The following is a 13,898-nucleotide window of genomic DNA, read 5'->3' as shown; positions in this document are numbered from 1 at the left end:
GATTGGTACATACCAAACATCACCTAGTCTTTAAAAACGATAAACACTTGATTTTACTATGATAGAGGTATCAAATTCCAATCCTACTTCTCGTGGTTTTGTGTCATGACCCTCTGGTAGAATATCTAGCCAGCTTAAGTTATGATTTAGCCCAATCCCATGGGTTAGCAGGGTATTGACGGGTATCCTCGAATTTTCCAATAACAAGTTTTCACCTTAAAGAAACCGTGTGAGAAAGTATTAAGCAACCATACTTTTAAACATAACAGAAGCCGTTAGAGTCGGATTATTTGACAAACGCACGAATATATCTTTATGTCCACTCTCAACACATCAGTTAGTTGCATATATATCCTTTTAAAAATGGATTTGTTGTCATTTATTTTGTAAAACAATAAAAAAAAGAAAGAATATAACAAAGTACGTGTCTAAAATGAAAAAACAAACTATATATTGCACCGGAAAGTACATGCCTTTTTAATCCCATAAGTAAATACCTCCGGTAGTTTGGTTCACTAGGACTTATTGGCATGACTACTACTAGTGAGTTGGCCACTTATTACTCGAGGCATGACTCGTACATTAAAAGGCATATAATGATTTAAGATTAAAATAATAACAAAAAAAAGGTTATTGGATTTGATCATCCGCAACTATTGGCTATTGGTTGTTGTCACCCTCAACTATCACTTTGACGCCCGTCACCCCCAACTTAACATTTAGTGTGTTCTGTCACCGCGTTGTTAACTGATCACTAACTTTTGATCTTGTTACTATACTTTTAGGGGTGTCATAGGGATCTTAGGAAGGTTTTAGGGATTTAGGACACCCCCAAAAGTATAGTAACATGATCAAAAGTTAGTGATCAATTAACGACGTGGTGATAGAACACACTAAGTGTTAAGTTGGAGGTGTCGGGCGTCAAAATAATAGTTGGGGGTGACAGCGGCCTATAGCCAATAGTTAGGGGTGATAAAATCCAATAACCCTAAAAAACTATTTAAGGGATTAAGGCAATTCATACATTAAGCTTGAGTATGTATGTAATTCTAAACAGGATGGTCCCACGAGAAATTATACATTAAGCTTGGGTACATGAGCATTGCTTATAAGACTCAGAGTTGTTGGTTTGATAAATGTAAGCGCGTAACATAAATATGTATATTGTAATTCTGTATATGTTATAAACTTTGTATTCCTTGGAGCAGAAACCAATGGGTACCAACTACCAACCTTAGGTAGCAACTACAATTATTTTATGAATTATATGAGAGTTCTCAGCACTTAAATCCATTTCAATACCATTAAATATTGTTTACTACAAATATAATATTATATATTTAATAATAAAAAAATTGTGTCTTTAAAAAATTTACGTATTGCATGGGTTGAGTTTTTATATGTCTCTAAAACTAAACCCTAAAAGCCAAACCCTAATATATTTAGAGTTTATGGGTTATGATTTAGGGTTTAGGGTTAAGAGATCCTAGTTGGGGTTCGACGAGTCGGTTCCAACACCGCTGCAATTAGTCCAATCGGAGTTCATTTGAGTCGGTTCCCCACTTTTTTACTGTTCCCTAATGAACCTAACACTATGTCAATACATGCAATGGTCAAGATATGTCTTTAAAATGTGAGCTTTGACGTAACATTTATAAATTTTGTTAAGTTAATTTTAAAAACATTTTTTCCAACTGTGTAATTAACTTTTTTGTATAATTTTTAAATTTCAATTCAACTAAAGTATACTTGCTCCTTTAAATATTACTTTATTATATTTAAGTTAATTTAAATTACAAATATAAATATATAGAAATATGAATGCATATAAAAAAAGTAAGGACTAAGTATACCTATTTTTTTTAATTACAGGACATATTTTTACCATTCAAATCATAAAACCACAATAAATATCTAAAAAAAAATTAAAAATCACTCATAAAAATAATTATTATCCTTATTCTTGCTTTTTTTAATAAGTTTTAACAAACATAACTTATAACTAGTTTTTTATATCGCACGTTGCGGCGAAACCGAGCAAATAATAATGTAAAAAAAGGTGATTTGAAAATATAGCATGTTGTTAGAAAGTCAAACCAAACGTAACTTATCAAAGAAGTATCAAATTAATTGATAAATTAATATATGTTAAAAAAAAAGGGAAAAACAATTATTAAAAAAGTAAAAGTAAATATAATTAGAAACTATTATAATCTATTAAATAACAAAATAATAAAAACACTATATATTATTATAAAGGTAAAATTACTATTCATAATCCCTCGAAATCAATATATATATAATTAGTGATATTTGGAGTTTTAATAATAAACTTTTTACAAGAATTTATGTATAATTAATTTCAAAATTAAGTTCACTTGTAAATGAGTATAATAACTATATCAGTAATTAAATAATAATTATGAACAATTAAATAGGAGAGATAGAAAAAAAAAGATGGTCTAAAATGTTGACAAGTATCTCAAAATGTTTTCTTTTATATATATATATATATATATATATATATATATATATATATATATATATATATATATAGGTAGAGGATCCTGTACAAAGTCCTACTTTTGTGAGAAGGGTGAGAAATAATGTGGTGATGACAAGTGTCCTATATCTAAATTAATTCAAAAGGGTGAATTAGTAATTTTCTATTTCTTTCAATTAATTGATTAAAAGATAACTGCCCAAAATAACCGCCACCCTTTATTATAGGAATTCGAATTTAGGAATTAATCTACGAATTTGTGTAGTGTTATATAATTCTGTAGTGCAACAACCATTCAGAACTGTATAGTGTTATATATTTTTTATATAGTGTTATATAGTGTTACTTGGTGTTATATGGTGTTATAATATGGTTTTTGGTTTTATATAATTCTGTAGTGTTATATAATTCTGTAGCGCAACCATCAAAAAACACTATATAACACCATAAATTATTAATTCTGTAGTGCAACTACCATTCAGAACTGTATAGTGTTATATATTTTTTAAATAGTGTTACAATGTGTTATATAGTGTTCTTTGATTATGTAGTGTTAGATGATGGATGCATAGTGTTATATAGTGTTATATTTTTCTGGTAGCATGTCTATGATGGATGTATAGTGTTATATATTGTTATATAGTGTTATATGATGGATGTATAGTGTTATATGATGAATGTATAGTGTTATACGTTTCTTGCAGCAGTTACATATTTTTGTATTTTTAGAATTGAGGATCGATATAATTTAGCAATTAAATTTGAATAGCTAGTTTTTAGGAGATTAATGGGGGTTTTGGTTGTGTAGGATACGGTTACCATATTTGAAACATTGGAAAAGACACTATTGCCCTTCAATTTTACATAAGGTCCTTCTAATTAAAACACAATTTACATTTTTATACCCTATTGATCTCAACCATTAGATTAAATATCCAATGGTTTAAAACACTTCTTACCCTTCTCACATTTTAGACACTTTTTACCATATCCCTACCCTATATATATATATATATATATATATAGGAGAAGGATCTGTTAAGAACCACCCTTTATTGCGAGAACCGCGAGAACCAATGTGAACATAATCAAAAATACCTAAAAATAGCTAAAAAACACACAATTTTTTTTAATATTTTTTATAAAAAAATCACTACTTTTAGTAGCAAAAAAAAATTAATTTTTTTTTTGCTACTAAAAGTAGCGATTTCAATGTAAAAAATATTAATTTTTTTTTTGTGTGTGTGTTTTTTAGGTTTTTTTGGGGTTTAACTTTTAGCATTTTAGCTTTGGGGGGGGGGAGGGTTAGGTTTTTTTTTAGGTTTTTTGGGTGGTTCTCGTGGTTCTCGCAATAAAGGTGGTTCTCGCATGAACCTTACCCTATATATATATATATATATATATATATATATATATATATATATATATATATATATATATGAGTAGGAGTTGGGTAGAAAGCCTTATTTTCCTAGAAAGTCTAGGAAGCAATCAGAACGTGACATGTGGCGTTGAAAAATTTTAACTAAAAGGACAATTGTGTAATTTGACATTTTATTTTAGTTTTGGAATTTATATCTCATTAACTAATTACGCACGATTTTATGGTAACTGATTCTCCATGATTTGTGAATTACTACCAATGTAAATATCAATCAAATTCTCATTTGTTCCTTTCACATTCTTGATCAACTTTATTCGCAAATCATTTTTTACGTGAGAGATATTATGGCTTCAAACACAATTCTTGATTGCGGATATGGCAAATACACTTCTTTTTTCTGTTTACTATTATCTGGTATGTATCGATTTTTAATTATGTCTGGAAACCACCAGAATGTTTTTGACGTTGTGTTTTAACAGCAAGCAGATTCATACAATTGTGTTTTAGCATTCAGATTCATACAGTTGTGTTTTAACAGCAAGCAGATTCATACAGGTGTGTTTTAGCATTCAGATTCATACAGTTGTGTTTTAACAGCAAGCAGATTCATACAGCTGTGTTTTAGCATTCAGATTCATACAGTTGTGTTTTAACAACAAGCAGATTCATACTGGTGTGTTTTAGCATTCAGATTCATATAGTTGTGTTTTAACAGCAAGCAGATTCATACAACTGTGTTTTAACAACAAGCAGATTCATACAGTTGTGTTTTAACAGCAACAGATTCATACAGTTGTGTTTTAGCATTCAGATTCATACAATTGTGTTTTAACAGCAAACAGATTCATACTATTGTGTTTTAGCATTCAGATTCATACAGTTGTGTTTTAACAGCAAGCAGATTCATACGCTGTGTTTTTCCATCCATGCTGGTAATGCTGGAGAATTTCTTGACGCTGTGTTTTAATAGCATGCAAATTAGCAAGCAAATTAATACGGCGTGTTTCTTCATGAAGGATAGAAGGAAGAGAGAGAGAAAGGGAGAGAGAGAGAGAGAGAGAGGGAGAGAGAGAAAATCGCAAGAAATGTGGGGTGGTTATAGAATGACAATTATTTCTATATTTACAACAAGCTAAATGACATATCTACCCTTGATTAATTAAATAATCCTATTTTTAAGAAACACATATTACCAAAATGCCACCACGATGATCTCAACCATTAAACACACCCATTGGATGGCCCGATCGCTTCCTATACTTTCTAGGAAAAACACACTTCTCGTAGGATCCCCGCTCATATATATATATATATATATATATATATATATATATATATATATATATATATATATATATATATATATATAGGTAGGGTCCATGAGTGAACAATAGTGTATTTGTGAACAAAATGAACTTTTCATGACCATTGATTTTGTAGATCTAGATTTTTTTCTTTAGTGGCAAGATTGTAATTATCTTTTGTAACTTACATGTATTTTAATAGACACAAGAGTAAAATTGTATTTCTCTCTCTCTCTCTCTCTCTATATATATATATATATATATATATATATATATAGGGTCCATGAGTGAACAATAGTGTATTTGTGAACAAAATGAACTTTTCATGACCATTGATTTTGTAGATCTAGATTTTCTCTTTAGTGGCAAGATTGTAATTATCTTTTGTAACTTACATGTATTTTAATAGACTCAAGAGTAAAATTGTATTTTTTTTCTCTCTCTATATATATGGGTAGTTCTAGAGTGAATACTAGGTTGAAAGTGAACTGTGTGAACTAATCTGGGCCATTGGATTACATCATCTATAAATTTTTAAACAATGGAAATATTGTAATTATAATTGATGAAACAATGGTTAACCGGGCAGGGTTAACACACTGGTCTCGTCAAGAAGGGTTAATCCCTTCCTCTCGAGGATCGCTGGCTAGGTCGTCCGCTGGTTGATCTCCTGCACAAGGAAACAAACCGTGACTCGTAACAAGGAGGATGGGGTGGGGTGTAACGCCCGGCTATTTTCGTACTTTCCATTTATAGCAAGTCTTGTTCGCATTTCTATTTTTGGAAGCTTGTTCCTTTTGTATTTCGTATTTCGTTTCAAACCAATGTAAATCCGAGACTTGAATCATAATGAAATTTGTATTTTTCTTACATTCATGTTATACACGCTTTATACATACTCGTACCCTTGTAAACATTTGCGTAACTTAAAATCAATACGTGATTCTAAATATCCTATACGTGTAAACACCTGATTATACGATCACAATACATAACCTATACTTATTTTATACAAACTTACTTAACATTAATATATATATTAACTACATATACATGTTTAATAACTTAGTTAGTTACATATTAATATTATAAAATATCTCTTCCACTATGTCAAACTTTAATATTTAAATTATAATATAACTCACGTGAATTTGTAATAACATTTCATAAAGTATGTACTACTTTATGCCTTAACCAATCACAAAAATCCTTTTTGCCAAAATCAAATAATTGTCGCCAAGATAGACAGGCTGTGCGCGGCCACACCTTGGTCCGCAGCCCATCTTTCACAGCCGCATATTAGTTAAATTTTTGGCTCTATTTTTTTGTTGTTCAACCCCCACCCACTTTATTTAATACCCTCTTAACATTAACCCTAATCCTCCCCTATAAATACACACCTTCTCCAAGCCCTTAGACACTTTCACAACTCTCTAATCTCTACAAAATCACTCTCAAAGTTCTTGCAAATCAGAAATTCGGACAGATTCATACCTCCTTACAAAAGTGAGCATAACTTGCTCAAAACTCAACCAAATCACTTGATTCTTCTTTCTAAATGCTTGGATAATCTTTGGGCTTGATTCCTTGATCTCTCCTTGGAGAAATCAGACCTGGAAATACCCTAAAAGTGTCCATAAACTTTCTGTTGTGTTTTTAAAAACTTTCTAAACTCTTGTTTACTTCAAACAAACTTGTGTTCTTATGCTTCTAGTCTCTTGTATGATTAGTAAAGCCAAACCAAGGTTGTTTTACACTTAATAGGAGTGTCTAAACACTCTAAACTTTCTGTTTTAATCGAGTTCTTAGCTCACAAGTGGTGTCAAGTCTTGAACTTGAAGATGGTGTGACTACTTGGCTAGCCTAGGCTAACCTACATACATGTCCACACACCACTTGATGTTTTGCTTAGTTAGTTGTATTATTTCTTGTACATATCTATGAGGTTCCTAAAGAGAAGATTTGTCTTCCTACCTCCTACATGACCACATGTTAATAAATCATTCGAGGTACCAAAGTGGAAGGTTTCACCTCCCACCTCCTACTTGACTTATATGACACCAAGAGGTACCAAAGTGGAAGGTCCAACCTCCCGCCTCCTACATGACTAAGTATATTATTATGTATATTATAACTATGATAAACCTTAAAACCGAACCCTTGGTAGTGATTATATAAATCCCCTATCAAGCTAATAAGTTTATCACTATGTGTGTAGTTCCTTGTCATGATTCTAATAGGTCTTGAACCTATGAAATCACATACAAATCCTTAGGGATTACTATAGTGTCAAGACAAGTGCTAATACCATAGTGAATATTTTCATAATATTTACTTTTTCATTCTTTGAATCTTAAGTCCGAATATCCCATCTTTCTTCCAAATTACTCATACACCTTGACTTTCCTCTTGTAGGATAACTTGGTGTTCCCTCCATCAAATCAACTCTTCACGGATTCAAGTGGGAAAGCTTGCAAAACCGTGAGTACACTCGACCCATTTACATTTTAAACCACTTTTGGGTTGTAACATGTTACCATACAAAATTACACTTACACACATATAAACATGCTTTATGAACTCAATCCGTTATACATGCTACTTGTTATGCTAGATAATACATGCTTTATGCCATCACTATGTTATACCCTCGCTTAACAATTATAGCGCTATAGGAGTAGCACACCACCCGACGGGGGATTGTTAGGTCATTATACAATACGGTCTCGTCACTTTTGTGGCGAGGGATGCTAAATACTAGTGGACACTTTGGGTTTAAACGTAATGATATGCATGCTAATTACCTTGCTTACAAATTGCCATGTGGATTCGAGTAAAATGCTTTATACTTATGCTATACTATTTAAACCTTGTGTACTCGCCTTTGCTTTTGCATTGAATTTTATTTTAACATGTTACAGGTTGATGATGATGATGCTATGAAATGAAGTAGTAATGATGCCTAGATACACATATAGACGTTTAGGTTTAAATGTTGTATCAATTTTGATTATGTTGTTATGTATTTCTTTTGAACTTGTTATTTGAATTTCCTTGTATTGTTGACAATTTAATTATGAAATGAAATCGGTTTATTAAATATTGACACAAATAGTGTTATGAAGTCTCTAGCAATCTTCACACTTCGTCTCATCCCGATGTTTCCGCCATTGGTTGGGGTGTGACAGATTGGTATCAGAGCCATAACTATAGGGAATTAGGAAAATTGCCATGCTTTTGCCCTAGTCTATAGTTTTAGGAACTTTGTCTCTTATTTGTTGTTTAAAACATTTGTACTCTACCTTACATGCTTCCTAGCTACACTTCTTGTTATTAAATTTATATGCCTTTCCTAAGGCTAACACGAATACACTTATGCTATTTAATACTCTTGTAACATCAACGAGACAACTTTACCAAAATAGGCGTGAAACCCACAATTTGGTAAACGACTCTCACTCTACCTTTAATCTATTTTTGCACGAAATTTCACCATTTAGCTAGGAGTGACATCCACAACCTAATGGTAATTTCCATTTCAACTCTAGTGGATCCTTGTCAAAGTGTCAAAATTTTATTTTTGGCCGACAAGTACCAACCACATTTAGGGTACGAAATCGTCAAGTTAGGGGTGAAACCCGCATCTTGTCGATTAAGTCCCATTCCTTGATTTTTATTCCCGCCAAAGTCCCGAATGTTCCAATCATTTAGAGATGTGTAGTAACCGGAAGGGTAAGATACCGTTAATCGCTTCTCGACGAGAGTATCTTACTTATAGGCCAAAGCACAATATCTCTAAATCGAAAGGACTTTCGACCCACTTTGGAATTGTCGACGTTTCTCTACCCGAAACAATCCTATGTTTTATTGAGCCTCTCTTTTATGTATCTCAATTTATATGTGATTTATACTTGAACGTTCATTCGTTTCGAAATGTCGTTTTAATCATTTCGCACGTTACCGCAATCACAAACAATAATAATCCTCGTGAACAAACTAAATTTATACCCTCTTTACGCAACTTATGTGTTATACTTGTTGAATGCATGTGGAAACTTATGCTCTAAGTGAACTTTACTTGATACATGAACATTTACTTGCTTTTACATACACAAACCTTATTTTCAACTAATGATCAAGTCTCATCCTTTCCTTCTCTTTTTCAATCTTTTAGATGTCGTCTAGTTCCTCCAAGAGACGCAAGTCAAAGAAGGGTTCGACTTCCACCGCCATGTCTCAAAAAGATTGCATGAAATTTATGGCCAAGCAATTTGCTAAAGTCCTACCCGACATCGTTAGCAAGATTCAAACCGATTCACCGCATGGCTCTGTTGACTCAAAGGCAGACAAACCCAAACCGACCTTCCAGTTTAAGCAATTCATGGCTTGTAAACCCTTAGAATTTACTGGCAAGAATGGCGCTACCGCCATGATGAACTGGTTTGATGCCATCGAGCTTACCTTCTTGCAAAGTGGTTGCCCTGACGAACTAAGAACCTTGAATGCAACTGGGGTGTTTCGTGAAAAGGCACTCGAGTGGTGGACGACTGAACGTAACAAAAGAGGAAACGAGGTCGCACATGCTATGCCTTGGGACGATCTCAAACAGCTTATGAAAGACCACTTCTGTCCCCCTCATGAACTCCAAAAATTGGAGAACGAATTTTGGAACCTTACTCAGAAGGGGAGTGACATGGATGGCCTGATTACGCGCTTTAAACAACTCAGTGTTCTTTGCCCTGGACAAGTTGAGACCGTTCCTAAGACCATAGCCAAATTCGTTCGTTGTGTTGCACCTTCCCTGACAAACCACCTTGCCTCTGCTAATCCCCAAACCATCGAAGATGCTTTTCGTATAGCCACCGAACTTAACAACAACTGCGTTCTTCATGGAACCTTTGACAAGGTTTCAACGAAGAGTGCACGCCAAGCTACAATTGTGACACCTGTGTCACTGTGACCGTCAAACAAATGCCAAACCAATGAAATTTTGTATTTCATACTTGGGAATTGTGAAAATATGTGTATCATTTGCACATATCAATTCTTGTTCGATTTCGGGCTTTAAGTCGCTTTCTGGAAGGTTATACACAATCTGATGCGTAAATATAACCAGTTTAATGCAACAAACACTCCGGAATAGTGACATAGGCTTAACATACCTTAAATAACCTTTACATAACTTAGAAATAAGTTTTGGATGGTTTGGTATGCCGAAATCAAGTTTATTCGCTTACAGGGACTATTTGCGTCAACTTGCAAAAGTCTGCCGTTTCGTAAGGCAACGTATAGTCCGGAACTTGATCATAAGTTAAACATACCATATATAACCTAAACATGGCTTAGAAATAAGCTTTGATAGGTTCGGTGTGTGAAAACATGCTTATATGATCTTACAGGGACTAAAAGTGTCAAAAACGGCGTAAGTTTGCATTTTCGCGCATATCTTACGTTCTGGACACATCTGGACATCCAAAATTTTTGTACACACTAAAATATTTTTGTTTTAGTGATCGCCATGCAAAAATTCCATTCGTCGCTTAATTTGGATCGTTTTCGCGTCCGTTCGAGTTTCGTCGTAAATAACCGAACAACGTGACTGTACGACCAAACGAACCGACATCCGAGATATTTTTGAGCATGTTTTGAGTCCCCTATGCTTTAACTTCATTTTAGAGCCTTGAAATGAGGTTAACGGGGTTTAAACGCATCGAAAAAGGCTTTAAACACGTGCAGGGACCATTTCTGTCAATTTTGAAACTTTGCTGAACCTGATACATGCTAGCGTAGCGCGAGCCCTAAGGCCTATGCCCTAGCGCTACGCGAGCGCCTCATCTGGGCAGAAAGTGTGTTTTCAGCATCTGTTTGCAAATTCAGGGGCTGTTTTGGTAAATTCTTGGTGTGTTGAGCAAGTTTAAGTGTTCTCCAAGGCTTTGCACCTGCTCCTAACACTTGTGTGGATGAGATTTATTCCTTAATGGCTAAACAAAACACTTGTTGTGATCCTATGAACTTCCCTCAAGTATAAATAGCCAACACTTTCATTGTTTCATTTGCTCATTCCTCATTTCCTCTCTTCACATCTGCTTTGGAGCTCTCTCTCAAGCATTTGGGACTTGTCTTCTTTGTAGAAAAGATAGCAAGGACTATTGTGAGCCTTCTTTCATTCTTTTTCTTGCTTTTTCCTTATATAGTGCAGAAAGTCAAACAGTTTGGCCAACAGTTTGACTTTCGGTTTTGACCATCAATTGGTCAAGTCAAAGTTCAATTGAACTTTGACACGTGATTGTAATCACGATAGTTATAATCCTTCGCGATTATAACCGCTGATTACCACGTTATCTAGTTGTAGTGTCGAGTCAAAGTTTCGGTCAAAATGCGTTTTAGCACGCATTTTGCCTCGGAACTACTTTAGGGTATCAAAACACTTTGTTTTGATACCAAATCAGTAGGTTAGACATGTTTTGACATGTCTAACACGACACTATTAGTTTGTGCTTGTTTAGGGTCGTGAGGTAAGCGGTCTAAACCACCGCTTAGCCTTTCGAACCCGACCCGTTTGGTCGATCTTTAGGATCCGACCAAGCTTAGTTAGTGATCATAGTTGCATAGGGAATAACCACTGAGGTTATACCTTATGATCACATAGGATTGGTTAGTCATTTGCTTGTTAGCTTGTATGCCCATAGGAAATGACCAAAATGCCCTTTTGAAGCTAAAATCCGTATTTTGCCTATGTGAACATATTTTTGACAAGTAATCTGATTTAGTAACATGTTTAGGGATAATTGGGCATGTAAGACTTGGCATAGCACATAGTTAACCATCCGAACATAGTTTTACGCTAACGACGCCTTATAGTAGCTTATGTTACCATAATGTGTCGAAACGGGTCAAGAGCACTTAGGTAGGCCTTTCAATCAGAATGTAGGGTCTATTAAATCATACCATATGAGTTCAATTACTCATTTGATTTATAGAACCTCATTCTATCCTATCTCCCGATTTAGGTCCGGTTATTTACATAGTTACCTATATAGGGTGCCGTTTGATTCCCTAATCACTCTAGCTTTGCTTGGTTGTTGTTCAAGACTTCTAAGCACCCTCAGGTGAGTACATAGTCCCCTCTTTTACTGTTTTCAAACTGTTTTGGGGTGGAACACATGTGCCTACTTGATACTTTCATGTTTCCCATGTTTTTATATCATATACTTACTATGTTCAATAGTACATTATTCGTACACGATTTCATTATGTTTTGCTATGTATGTTCACTTAACATGCTAGCACATTGATTTCCATATACTTCATTTTGTCGCATATGCTCATCCAGCATATGGACACATTGTTTTACATTTTGAACCGTTGTAACCATATGATCATTTGAACCGTTGTAACCATTTGATCATATGAACCGTTGGTAACCATTTGACTATGTGAACCGTTAGTGACTATTTGACTATGTGAACCGTTTGTAACCGTTGATTGACACGAACTGTTTGAATCTGTTTGAACCGTTGGGTTAGGGAAGTGATTAGGTAACGGGGCGGGTATAATGTGTTAAAAGCATGGTGGATACGCCGCTGGTACTTCCTATATATAAGTGCTTTTAATACATTATATATCGTTGCGTTATCTAGATCACTTGGGCAATGGTAAACAAAACAAAGTTGTAATACAAGGTTTTCCAACAATATATTATACTATTCGAGTTTTATTCCATAAACGATTTACAGATCTGGATTTAATTAAACAAATGTTTTGGGGTTAAGAATCATGGCTACGAGATTTTTTTTTATGAAATATAACCAATTTGATTTGAGTTGGTTATTTGTGTCGCAATACTATACTTTTCAAAACAAGGTTTTTAAATAAGTATTGCAATATGTAAAACGAGCCATGAATCTGAAACTCATACAAAACCTATGTACTCGCCGGCATTTTTATGCTGACGTACCTATTTTCACATGTGTTTCAGGTACATTAGTTGATGGCATTTGATGATGATATTGGTGTATTCTCACATAGGAATGGACAAGGCCTTAGCGACTTTAAAACTTGGAGGATAATAGTTGTATTTATCTAATTTGTATCAAAACATTTAGTTCAATAATTCAATAAAACGAAACTATTTATTCCATGGTTGTGAAACAATGATTCTGTTACAACACTCCCCGACGTTTCCGCCACGTTTTGTTGTTTTACGTGGTCGGGGTGTGACAGAAAAGTTGGTATCAGAGCCAATGGTTATAGGGAGTTAGGTTATTAGTAATGCTTTGACCTAGACTATAACCTTCCTAGGACCCTAACGCGAGTTTACTTGCGTTTAGTCGTAAAACAATACCGTCACCTATCCTTAGGTGATAACCACAACAAGAACATAATAACGAATCCGCTTCGAAAATTAATCATCTGTTCTTGGATGATTGATTACTAGGTTTTGAACCTTCTGTTATAAGGTTTTGAACCCTCTGTTATATGGTTTTGAACCCTTCCGGTTTGATTCATCCTTGGCTTTGTGCCTTTTGAGTTATCAAAATCTCGTCAAAGTTTGGGTCTAAATAATGTGAACACGTGCAAACTGGAAGAGTGAATGCCTGTACCCTGAGTTTTCTGTCTAAGGCTAGAGTGTTCGTACAAATCCGCAGTATCGGACCAGTCACTCTTACCTGGGAACTCTTGGGGTGAGTGTTCACTTATAGGCGAG

This window comes from Helianthus annuus, chromosome 14 (assembly GCF_002127325.2).
Source record: "Helianthus annuus cultivar XRQ/B chromosome 14, HanXRQr2.0-SUNRISE, whole genome shotgun sequence".
NCBI classification, from domain to species: domain Eukaryota; kingdom Viridiplantae; phylum Streptophyta; class Magnoliopsida; order Asterales; family Asteraceae; genus Helianthus; species Helianthus annuus.
This window is presented reverse-complemented; position numbering follows the sequence as displayed.